The following is a 12867-nucleotide window of genomic DNA, read 5'->3' as shown; positions in this document are numbered from 1 at the left end:
GCAGAAGACAGACTGTGTGGGATAATACAGAAGGTTGGAGGAGTGAAGGGTGGATAAGCGAAATTCTACTGTACTGTAGAAAGAAAGAACTCCATTGAACAAATAAAATAATCCCTTGGGAGGGCTTCCTCCAGGTTTGGAGTTTGTTCTGCAATGAAACTCCTTGTCCCTGTTGCATACGCCTGCATTTTTGTTTAGACTTTAATCTAATGCCTTGTAATATTGATTCTGTCTGTACTGTTGTGCGGAATAAAATTGCCTCTCCTCTCAAGAGAAAATCTTTGGTGTCTGTTGCTAGAAGGGAGGAGACAGAATCTCTCTGATCCTATTTAATTATTATGTATCATTTCTTCAGTGCTGTAGTTAAACTGTAATAATCCAGTGGCAGGTTATTATCAAGCTGAGATGAGCTTCTCTGAAAAAGGGGGATATTTATTTACATCTATGAGGCCATTCTTTTTCAGCTTTGTAACTTCTCTTGTTCTCGAAAAGCAAAAACAGCCAGACTTGCTGAGAGCAGACATAGCAATTTAGCAGGCTGCAGAATCACTTAATGATAAGTAATTTAGCAAAATAGGATTGTCTTCCAGTGATTCATACTTGATGTGAGATGGTTTGCCTACTGAGGTGGCTGTGGGACTAGGTTTAGACATTTCTGGTTCTGGATTTATGGAGGAAAAACAAAAAATGAATCAACAGTTAGTTCAATCTGGGTCAAAGCCTGTGTCCTTTCCAGAATGACACAATAAAAAGAAATGTTGTGGTTCTTTTGGAAGACTTGGGCAATCAGGAAATGCCCAGTAAGGATGGTATCTCAAACCTTCAAGATGGGCTGGACTGAATTCAAGTGGATTTATGAGGTTTTGGAGGGGGGATGGGGTTGGCTTTGTTTGTGATTCTTTTTTGCTGTCTGCATACATGATGTCTGTTGTCTGCATACATTCCAGGATGCAAGTAAAATTTGGTAGGCAAACCCAACTGTCTGTCTTTTCTATTACCCAGCTATAGAAATTTTAGAAAGCCCAAGTACGTTAATAACAACGAAGACTCTTGTTATAGTTAACAACTCCATAATGGCCTAAGCCCATTTCGCCACATGCATTTGGTCATTATGTCACAATAGATTTACTGGGTTTTTAAGTTATCCTAAATCTCTGCATTTTCCTCAGTATAACGGGCTCCATACAGGTGTGTGATGGCACACTGAGGAAAAAAGGAAAACTATATGTTTGTGTCTGGCTATGCCTGGTGGCTATCGGTTTACCCTATGATGTACTTTAGTTCTTTAAAAATAAAAACTCTAGACAGGTTAAATCAACCAAACAAGTTTACTGGAACAAAAGGCAAAGTGAACTTCAGTTAGAGTTCTTGAAAAATGAATCAAAATAATACTAGAGATTGCAAAAGGTTCTGCTGTTAAACTACAGGACCTTTTGCAATCTCTACCACTGGGGGCATGGCCTTCAAGAATAGCTGTGCTTAGCCACGCCCACCTCATCCCTCTTTGCATCGCCACTCACCAGGGAAGGGGAACCGTGAGATTTTAAAACTGTTTGTTTAGGCTTTACCAAAGTTGCTTAATGGTTCTGAAAACCAAAATAACCGTGGGAGACATCCGAACATTACAGAATAATTCTGAACAATGAGTAAGTGGTTTAAATTTGGATATGCCCCTCCCACTTTTCCTGCATGGTTCAAAATTGGTTCAAAAGTCCAAATTCGGTAGGTTTTTCTGAATTTTAGGTTTTTCCGAACCGTACCTAAACAAGCCTAGTATTCACACTACACAGTTACGGCACTTTGATACTGTTTAATTTTCATGCTTCTGGGATTTACAGTTTCATGAAATACTTAGAATTCTCTAACAGATATCTATGGTCTCTTATGAAACTACTTTGTGTTGGCAGAAGCACCCAAATGTTCCATATGGAAGTCATACACAGCCCCTCCTACAAAACATGGCAGGAATTTATTTGAGAACTTCCTTGAATACAAATCATGACCTCCATCATGACTTATTATTCTCTGACTTGTAAAGATTCTGAATGACTTCAATGGAATGAATATGGAAAGAAATTTCTCTTTATGTTATCTGAAAAGTTGTTATGCCATCACCATTCCTTACTTTTCATTTATAGTATAACCCACATATCCATTGGGGATACTTTCCTGGAATTATCATGAAATCACTCTAGATGAACTAGAAAATATGTATTTATTTATTTATTTGCAGCATTTATATTTCACTCTTCTCACCCCGCAAGGGATTAAGGGCGGATCACAATGCACATATACATGTCAAACAGTCAATGCCATTTAGACATACAACATATATAGACAGACACAGAGGCAATTTAACATTCCAGCTTTTTGGCTTCATGAGGGTATGCCCGATTCTGGCCACAGGGAGAGCTGCCGCTTCACCGTCCACTTGTGGCACCACGTCCTTTGATGGAGCACTTCTTCATTCTTCTGCATGCTGCTGGAAGGTTTTATGGCATTGTAAATTAGCCTCCCCGCATAAAGCGGTACCTAAATTTGCTACTTGACAGATGCAACTGTCTTTCGGGCTGCAGATATCAACAGAAAGCTAGACTATTAATAGTCAGGAGCTTACTTTGACCCAGACTGGCTTCGAACTCATGACCTCTTAGTCAATAGTGATTTAATGTAGTTGGCCACTAACTAACTGCACAACAGCCTGGTTCTAAATACCTCTCTATTATCTCTAAGTTCTCCAGCATGACTCTATGATCAGCTTTCTCCAGAAGTATACCATAGAATCATGCTGGAAGACCTAGAAAATGCCCAGAGAGGACATATTTTATACAAATATGGATAAGTGGAATTTTGTGTTCCAGTTCTACAGTTACAGAGGTTAAGAAAAGGGCTCTACAGTCACCTCCATATCCACAGCCAAGACACTACACTTGGAAGGCCATCGTACTCGGACAGTGAGGGATTGCCTAAGTAAGTATTATTGGGTCAGTGACTTCTCAGCTCTTCTGTTGTTGGGCTCTTCGCACTCATTTGCTTATTTTCAGTTAAGTGAGCCAGAATTTCAAATACAAAACACCAAGCTAATGAGCTTTTTATTTACAAAGAGTGTGATAAATTCCATGCTCTTTCATACTTGCCTTAAATAGATGCACATTTAGAGAAATCCATACCTGAAAGAATTCAGAAGCGCAGAAACATTTTTACAGGCAACCTTTAACATGGTAATTGCAGTCTTCATGCTAGAGTTCATTGTTTCAGGGTTTAAATGTGTTCCACCATTATCCTTTTAAGCTGCAATGTCAATATATGCTGAAATATGTACTGACATGCCTATGTTTATTGCCAAGCAGAGTCTTAATCCCATGCTATGTGCATTTTTTCTGGAGCCAACCAGTGCACCAGTGATTCAGCTGAATATACATATAAAGGATCACCGTCTGCTCAAAATCTTGCCTATCAGCTTGTCTCATTTGGATTTTTTTTTTAAAAAAAACAAACCCATGATTTTCTGTTATATAAGAAGTTAAAATGTTTATACATCTTGAAATTCATTACCGTTACATAACTGGAATAAAGCAAAACACTTTGAAGGATTTGTGTGTTTGTGTATGTGTGGAAAGAATGCAATTTAGTTTCAAATCTTGTTTCAGAACAGCTCAGTGAAAACAAAGAAATGATGAAAACCTTATTGGGATAAGAGCAAAAAATCTTAGATGCTCCCAGGTCTTCTCTCAGTCAAAGGAGTACTTAAGAAGGGAAATGCATTCTGTTCACAGTTGCTCGGTCCAAAAAAGCACTACAGCTCAGTGTCCCATTGAAAGGCCATTGTTCCAGATAGGCCAGAGTTCTGGGGCTGCATCCTGGACTCCTAGAATACCGTACATTTGTCTCTATGCATTGTCATATGAAGTAAGGACACTCTTTATCTTACTCTACCAATAGAAGAAAAGAACTAACCTTAATAATACATTGAGTTTGAGACCTGAGAAAGTAGATAATAACTGGGTAGATGCTGAGATGAAGGGCAGAAAATCAAAAGCATTTGCATTACGTTACCAGTTTTGCTCCTTTTTTGGTTTCATGATTATTTGGTATTAGCTGTCCCGTCACATATTGCTGTGGCCCAGTCTGTGTTATATGTGTTTTGTGTGAGTGTATATGTGTGTTTGTGTGTGTATATATATATGTGTGTGATTTTGTGCATGCGTTGTAATGTATTTTTATTTTTTGGCTTTTTAAGTCACTTCTGCTATGTTTTTCAGTGTTTTTATGAGTGATGGTCACTTGTTGGCCTGAAAGATGTATTGTGTTCAAATTTGGTGTCAATTCATCCAGTGGTTTTTGAGTTATGTTAATCCCGCAAATGAATATTACATTTTTATTTGTATAGATTATTAATAGGTCAGGCATAAATCTCTTAAACTGTAGAACTAATCTTGTTCTCCTATATTTTATACTGTTTATGTTTTCTATAGTAAAAAGGCACCAAATCCAACCTGATCTTGAAAGTTAAGCAAGATCTGCCTTAGTACTGGTTAGTGTGCCAACTTATTCCAGGTGCTGTAGGCTATATTTCAGAGGAAGCAACTGGCAAAACCACCTCTGAGTATTCCTTGCTTACAAAAACTCAAATTCATAGGATCACCATAGTTGACAGGGGAATTGAAAACACGGACACACATGACTTTGAAGATGGAGTGGCCCTATATTAATCAAGGTCCACTAGCTGCTTAAGCAGATGCTGGGTTGGGGAAGCACTAGCTTACTTTCAAACATATCACATGGGGGAACACATTAGAGTGTGGTCAGGCAACAAAATGACACTTTATGAATGGGAAATAACTCCGTATTTCTTGATCTTGATCGTAGTCTTGATCTTAAGAAAATCTGGAACAAACCTTAAATGAGCTTACTCAGAAGGCCAAGATTTTTCTAGCAACTGAAGTAAACCAAGGTTTAAGGGAGAAAGCAGAAAGAGGATAGAGAAACTGGGACATTTAAAAAGTAGCTGAGAAGGTGGGATTAATCAGGGCCATCCTTGCCAAATTAGGGATAGTTGAAACATATGGAATAGTGTAGTGTCAGAGAACAGGACTATGCGCATCAAATTACCTTATGCTAGTTTGCTGTTCTCAGGTACAGTAGAGGATGATGTTCCAACCCCCCCCCCCCACCATTGTTGAAGCATTCCATTTATTGAACTGTCATTATGCAATTACCAATCCAGCTGTCTTGTCTATATGAAACAGTTTGAAGAAGAGGCATCCTGTCTTTCTTTTAGGTGTTAAAATGCTTCGCATTGCCATTTGAATAAAACAATTTAATCAATAGTAACATGTTAAGTTTTGTTTTTGTTTTGTTTTTTCATGGCAGGAGCAACTTGAGAAACTGAAATTTGCTTCTGGTGTGAGAGTATTGGCCATCCACAAGGATGTTGCCCAGGGTTAGGGTTAGGGTATGCCCGGATGTTTGATGTTTTACCATCCTTGTGGGAGACTTCTTTTATGTCCCCAGATGGGGAGCTGGAGCTGACAGAGGGAGCTCAACCCACTCTCCCCAGATTTGAACTGCTGACCTATCAATCAACAGTCCTGCTGGCACAAGGGTTTAAACCACTGCACCACTGGGGGCTCCACATGTCCTTATATAAAAGTTCACATGTTAAGTGAACACTTATATAAGGCCATTGAATCAATGGTTTACATTAATTCAGGGATTAAAATAGGATTCAGATTACTGTCAGATGTCATGGGGAGGGGGGGAGCACAGAGGAGCAAACGAGAACTGAAGCTTTGCTTCCAAGTATTGAGAATCAGGATTCACGATGGAAACACATACATTTTGGTAGAGATAGAATATGGTGCTAGAGAACAGTTCTGGATATACCATGAACCATAAAAAAACAAATAAAATGTAAATCAGATCTAAACTCTCACTAGAAGCCAAAGTGACTAAACAGATGTTCCCACAACTGGATGTTGCTGTTCTGTAAAGTACAGAAGTGTTCTGGACAGTAGAAGGAAAAGCAGACCACATTACAGGTGGATTGAGTGAATCAAAAAAGGCAAGGCTGAGTTTGCAAGACATAAGTTGGGCTGATGGCGATCTCTCACTCACAGCTCATCATAAGCTGAAGCCAAGTTAATGGCAAATAACAACAAAATGGAATCTAAATGGCTTTCTCACTATCACCTTCATTTGAATATAGGAGTAGGAAGAGACAATGGACCAGCTGTGCCAGCTTGCTCGTTTCTGAATTGCCAAATATACTATATTCTAGCCAGTCCAAATGATAAGCTCCCAACTGTAAAGAATGGCCAATTAAGCTGTCACTATTTATAGACTAGTCTGTCAGCAATACTTTATAAATGAGTATTTGTAAATCAACACCTCCATTTTTGTTACTTGCATGTTTGTTGCCACAGGCAATCCCTCCATTTACTGTTGAAAAGGAATGATCAAAGCATAAGATGACTATAAGATGATAATTGGGAACATAACTTGTGGAAAGATATGCACCCTATGCACTGTTAGAGTTCTCCGGATATTGTATTATTCTGAAATTACAAATGGTTCTTTCTCAATTCATCTATCACCATCTTCTAGAGTCCATAATATGACAAATTAAAAAAAGATAATAATAAGTGAACACCACCAAGGTGTGAATGACATACTAGATAACCAGACCAGTATGTCATAGTTTATTAAAACTCTGAATGTTCCACCTAAGTCTGAGGAAAGTACTTCTATTTGTTGGAGCATGCAAGAAATCAGTTAGTGTGTGTGTCAACTGTAAAATTAAGATGCATGAAGCTGGTTGATTAAGCTACACCCGGGGAGATGGCTGAGCCTCGAACTTTGGATACTGTTACGTTTTTCAGGCTTGAGCTATGCAAGTGCTTGCAGAGAAGGAGAGAGAAATAGAGAGAGACAGAGCTGCTGAAGGAATTTATCCACATGGACAAAGAAAGATCATTAGCCTATAAAGCCCTAAACGGTTCTGGCCGTACTTACCTCTCCGAACGCATCTCCTCCTATGAACCGACCAGGACATTAAGATCATCTGGGGAGGCCCTGCTCTCGGTCCCGCCTGCATCACAGGTACGCTTGGTGGGGATGAGAGACAGGGCCTTCTCTGTGGTGGCCCCTCAGCTGTGGAACACCCTGCCTGTAGATATCAGATTGGCCCCCTCCCTGCTTGCGTTTCGGAGGAAAGTGAAGACCTGGCTATTCAAACAAGCATTTGATTAAACAGTGTAATTGAACATAGGAATACTGAATAATGGATGACGAGACTGGATTCTGATTTTACTGTTGAGGCGCTATTGATTGTTATACTGAAGTTAGTGATTTATGTTATCATTGTTTTAATTGCCTGATACTGTTTTGTAATGCTTTGTATTGATGTTGTTCACCGCTTTGAGTCGCCTGAGGGCTGAGAAAAGCGGTATAGAAATAAAGTAAGTAAATAAATAAATAAATTTTAAATCTCTCATAAAAGGGCATCATGTGAGTCGATGTAACTGATCACATGATTGTAAATAGGTTGTTCTGATCTACAAAGAGTAAACTACTTGTTCTTTATTGATCACCTGTGTGGCATATTTTCTTTCTCTGGCAAGGCAGTGTGTGGTCTGATCAAATGTGAAGTACATGTGGTTTATTTTACATTACGCCCCATTGTTCTCACTTGCTCCAATGGACAACAAGAAGAAAGATATTGTTATTCATATATTATTTGTGTGAATGGTAGAGAACATTCTTTTTTAATCAATACTTTAGAACTGAGACAGGAGGAATGACTATTTTGGGGGAAATGTCAGGAGTTTTTTTTAAACCCCCCCCCCCCCCCCATTCCCTGGGTTATTGTGATTATAACCAGGAGTCTGTTAATCTTTATGCAACCAAAGCAACAGGCATAAATATAACTAGTAAGCAGCTGGGAATTTTTGAATAGCTTGCATCAGTATATTATGCATTTCAAGAAAGTAAGACACAGAACTCTTGAAATACCAGTAGCTTGGCTTATTCCTTGGCTTGTGTCAGTTTGGATTTCCATTAGCATTAAGATACAGTTGACGAACCATTTTGCTTCACCTGTTTTGAGGAAATATACCAGGACTACAATCATTATTAAAAATAAAAGACTACCTTTAATATTTCCTTTTTAATTTCCTACAGTACTAACACATTGGAACTCAAATGCCTACAAAAGAAGAAAACAAGCCCTTAATTCTTTGCCAAACTGATTAAAATGTGCTCATACACATATCAAAATCCCACCCGATTAACAAACAAATGAGTTGATAATTTGTTGAGAAAAGTGTACAGCCCAAGTTCTTTCACCTAATTATACAGTGAAAACCGATGTGAAGACTTTAATTTGTATGCATATGTAGTATCAGATGGTTTTTAAAAATTCACATAGCCCCTGCCACTGGTTTAAGAACCACTTGCCTCTGCTTTTCATTATAGATTTGTGTTATAAAAGGGAGAGCAACTAGTTATCAATGAATGCCCTTAGGAATTCATTAACTTGCCCAGACGAAGGTGGGGCTTTGTGTGTCACATACTTAACTGTGAGCTTGGGAGGCTTTATTTTTAGCATTAATATTCCTGGTGAGGCATGCAATGTTGGGGTGGAGCAATGCTTGATTGCCTAATGAATTAAATATGTTACTTAACCTAATGAAACTGAGAAATTACATGAAACTCAGGCAGCAAATAGCATTGAACAGAAAAACCCATAATTAAGAAGGAAGCTTTAAAAGGTGTTGAATGTTGCTTATTTTTATTTATTGTGTCAGAATCAAATTGAGAATGCAGTTATAATGCATAAGAAACCACAAAGTTAAAAACTCGGCATTATACTAAATTGTCTTTGACCAGAAGCTGGCCACTTGGAGTGCCTCTGGTGTTGCTGTTAAAAGGTCCTCCATTGTGCATGTGGCAGGCTCAGGTTGCATTATAGTATGTGGTCTGTGGTTTGCTCTTCTCCACACTCGCATGCTGCAGATTCCAGCTTATAGGAATCAGGAGCTGTTAGGCTTAAAAATAACCTTCACTTGGGGTGATTCCACAAAAATATAGCAGAGTGCCAGAAGCACTTGTTCATAACCAGCAGAAGCTTACGTGACTTGACCAAGGATTAGTCTTCATTCAACAGAATGAATCAGGATTGCGGGAGCCACAACTTCATAGGTTCAAAAATAATACGTTTATTAAGGTCAAAAGAAATCCATTCTGGATAGAAAAGGTTCTTGGAGCTATCTAGCTTACTAAGCTATCTTCTAAGAAAAGAAAGAGGATAAAAATAACAAAATATCATCCATGCAATTACATCTTGCTTGGAGAAAGGCAAAATGCATCCTCACCCAAGGAAGACAAAAGGAAGTGAATGACCAAAATGGAGAATTGACCATATGGCCTCACAAGGGCAATAAAAGCCAGGGCAATCAAAATACCTTTAAAGAGGAAGTTACCTCACCCCTCACAGAGATCACATTGCTAAGTATTCAAAGGGAAAGGAGATAGTGACATGCAGGAGGAGTAAGACAATACCTTATCTAAGCCCCTTCTTGAGATAGGCATGCATAGGAAATTTGGGGAAGGAATCCCTCACTCTAATTCTATCTAGGCTAACTACTCATTGAGGGCTGGAGACTTGTGCAGTCAGGGATTGTGACTGCGCGAGTGGCGCCACCTATGTGTAAAACTGTTACTTACAAGATTTAAACTGTTGTATCATGCTTAATCCTGCCCCTTTTACCCTGCTTATGTATAGTTGTATGGATTGGTTACTTATAGCTGTCGATCAGTACTGTTTGGCTCCACCTCTTCCTGCAGAAGGGGAATGCTTCCTTTCTTTTTCATTCTGCCATCAGAGTTCCTACCATATGGATGTAAGAGACTTGACTCTAAAAGACCCTGATTTAAATTACCTCTTAGCACCAGTTCTGAGGTTTTTTACCCTTGAGCAGGCATGTAGCCGGGGGGGGGGGGGGGCTTGAGGGGCTTCAGCCCCCCCCCCCCCCCCCAAATTCTCATGGTGGTTCACGAAAAGGCCTTACTGGTGCATTATTTAAACTGTTATGTTTATTCATATCATGATCTGATCACCATACTCAATATATCCCATATGCATGGGGGTATTGGGGTAACGATACAAAAGGTTTGCTAGGCTAGACCCTCTTTCACTCAGACTCAGCCCCCCCCCCCCCCCGAATTGAAATCCTGGCTACGGGCCTGCCCTTGAGATTTGTGCTTCATGTTCAGACCAACCTGAACGACGTTGGAAGTCTCAAGCGCATTCAAACTGGTTCTTTTGGCACCAAAGGAAGATCCTGAGTCTTCAAAACATAGCCCATCTGAACTAGGGTTGTGGTTTGCTCCGGCATTCACAGCCATTGAGGAAAGAGGAAACTTGGTGAGGCTTTTCAGCTTCAAACACCTTGTACCCAGGACTAATTGAGACTGTAACGTATATTTTCCTTTACCCCTCTGAAGTTTCCAGCTCATTGCTTTAAAGAAATAATTCTTTGTGATCAATAAAACTTATCTTGAGTTATTTACAGTGTTTTGGGGTTTTGAGAGTTCCAGTTTCCTATAGGAGGGCAAGAAGCAATCCCCTGGGGAAAAGATGCCACGTCCATCCTTCCTTTATCAAGAATAATAGCCCTCAGGCACGACGGCACAGGGATGAAACCCAACAGTAGCCCCATTATTTAAAAAAGATTGGCTCTGCACCTCATGGTACTAGAGCGTACCCTGTTCAGTGCCTTCCAGGTCGCCCAGCCTACTATGTGCCCAGGAGGAAATCTCTCATCTGGTCTCAGCCACTGATTGAGGTTCCGGGTTTTAGACTGCCACTTTTGGACTCTTGCTTGCTGAGGTGTTCCTGCGAATGTCTCTGTAGATCTTAAGAAGCTATTTCTTGATTTAAGTTGTCGGCATGCTGGCTGATATCCGAACAGAGAATGGGCTGGAGAAGTTAATGCCTTGGTCCTTTATTACTGGCTGGTACTTCCCGGCAGATGTCAGGTGGTGCAATATCGGCTAAGCGTTATAATTTCTCCAGTAGGGTAGGTTCCTGATAAGGCATGATTCTAAGAAGCCTAATTGTTCTTTATTTAAAAGGGCTACTGTTATTTTAAAAGAGATGTAGGGAACCCTGTGGATCGCAATACCCATTGTCTTTGATATATACGCACTGGAGTCCAACAACAAGGTTCTCCATACTTGCTTTATTATCTCAAGAATAAATGTGGAACATTGCAAAACTTATTTCCCTGCTTCCCATTCACTTCATTTATTATCTCCTTTGCTCAGCTGCCATTTGCTTGCTTTCTCCCATCTCCTTGCAATGCTTAGAAACAATTCACATGTCAGCATGGTTGTGTAGCAGCCACAGTACAGGGTTAGTCAAAATGCATAGGCCAATAAGCCATTCAATTGAATGGCTTATTGGCCTATGCATTTTGACTAACCCTGTATTTTGGAGCTCAACCAAAACATAGGAGCTTATTCTCTCTATTTTTTTCCAAAAATCATCTGAAAAGCTTCTTTGGAGAGTTTTTTTTTTTCAATGGCAAGCATGCCAAAGTGTTTAGATGGGGAAAACTAATTCTTCATTCTATTTCCAAGGCAACTGGGCCAACGATCTGTGTCACGCTATGTTACAGTGAAAAATCATAAAACTGCTAGAACAGCAGGGGAAGGCAAGATGTGTCAGTCTATTTGCCTCAGCAGGAGGCTTACACAGATTTCCTCTCCTGGAAGTGCAGTGGCGTACTCACAGAGCACATGCTTTTTACTCAAATAGCAGCATCAACTTCTATAGCACTATCAACGTCCCTGAAGCTTGACATAAGAGGTTTACAATAGAAGTGTGTGGAACGACAGAAATCCAAATCATAATTAGTTTCAAGTTCTGGTATCCCCCTTTCAATTTAAAAAGATTCTGAAAGATTGGGGGGGGGGGGGGGGAGTTCAATTCATAATCCAAATTCTGAAGTTTCATTATCCTTTGGGTAAGATTAGTTCAATAGCAGAAATGGGGAAGCCTTTTCGACTTGTTTTTCCGTCATTTTTACGGGTATCAGGATGAAACTTGCCACATTTGTCATTTGTAGGCCACATTCATTACTAAGCCTGCCAAGTTTCAGAACATTTTGTGCTAACACCTGGAGCTGACCCCGCTTCCCAGTTTGAACTGGCAACCTTTCGGTCATCAAGTTCAGCAGCTTGGCAGTTTAACCCACTATGCCACCGGGTTATGATAATGAATATAATAAAATGTAATAGTAATTTCATTTTCCTGCTTGGCAGAATGGGTTGGGACTAGATGGCCTTTGGGGGTCCCTTCCCACTGTATGAGTCTAATTATAAATAATGAAGTAATAATGAATCAATAATAATAACATAGTAATTCCATCTTCTTGCTAGGGTTAGAGGAGTGTAATTTAAAACCACTTTTTAAGTTTAAGTTTTAACAAACACAACAGATCTCTCAAGCACCCATATTTCACTGGGCGGGGGGGGGGGGTTATCTTTGCAGTTGCCGCATTTAGCCCCCTCCTTCCCTCCCACCCCCATGCAATTTTGTTATGCTGTAAATAATGCTCTGAATCAACTAATTATTTACAGAATTTCTGAATTTTGGGGGGGGGGGTGCTGTTTTGATTTGTATAGCTTCGGCGGGGGGGGGGGGGAGGCATTCGATTTGTAATTCATAATTCGTAATTACTGAATCATACAAATCTCCTGAATTACGAAACTACCTATGAAATTTTGCACAACCCTAGTTTATGGTTGCTAATTTGACAGTTCCATGACTTTAGGCTTACACTCCAAAGGGACACAATACAC

The sequence above is a fragment of the Anolis sagrei genome, chromosome 6 (genome assembly GCF_037176765.1).
Source record: "Anolis sagrei isolate rAnoSag1 chromosome 6, rAnoSag1.mat, whole genome shotgun sequence".
Classification (NCBI taxonomy): domain Eukaryota; kingdom Metazoa; phylum Chordata; class Lepidosauria; order Squamata; family Dactyloidae; genus Anolis; species Anolis sagrei.
The sequence above is the reverse complement of the archived record's forward strand: the minus strand, read 5'-3'. Positions refer to the sequence as shown.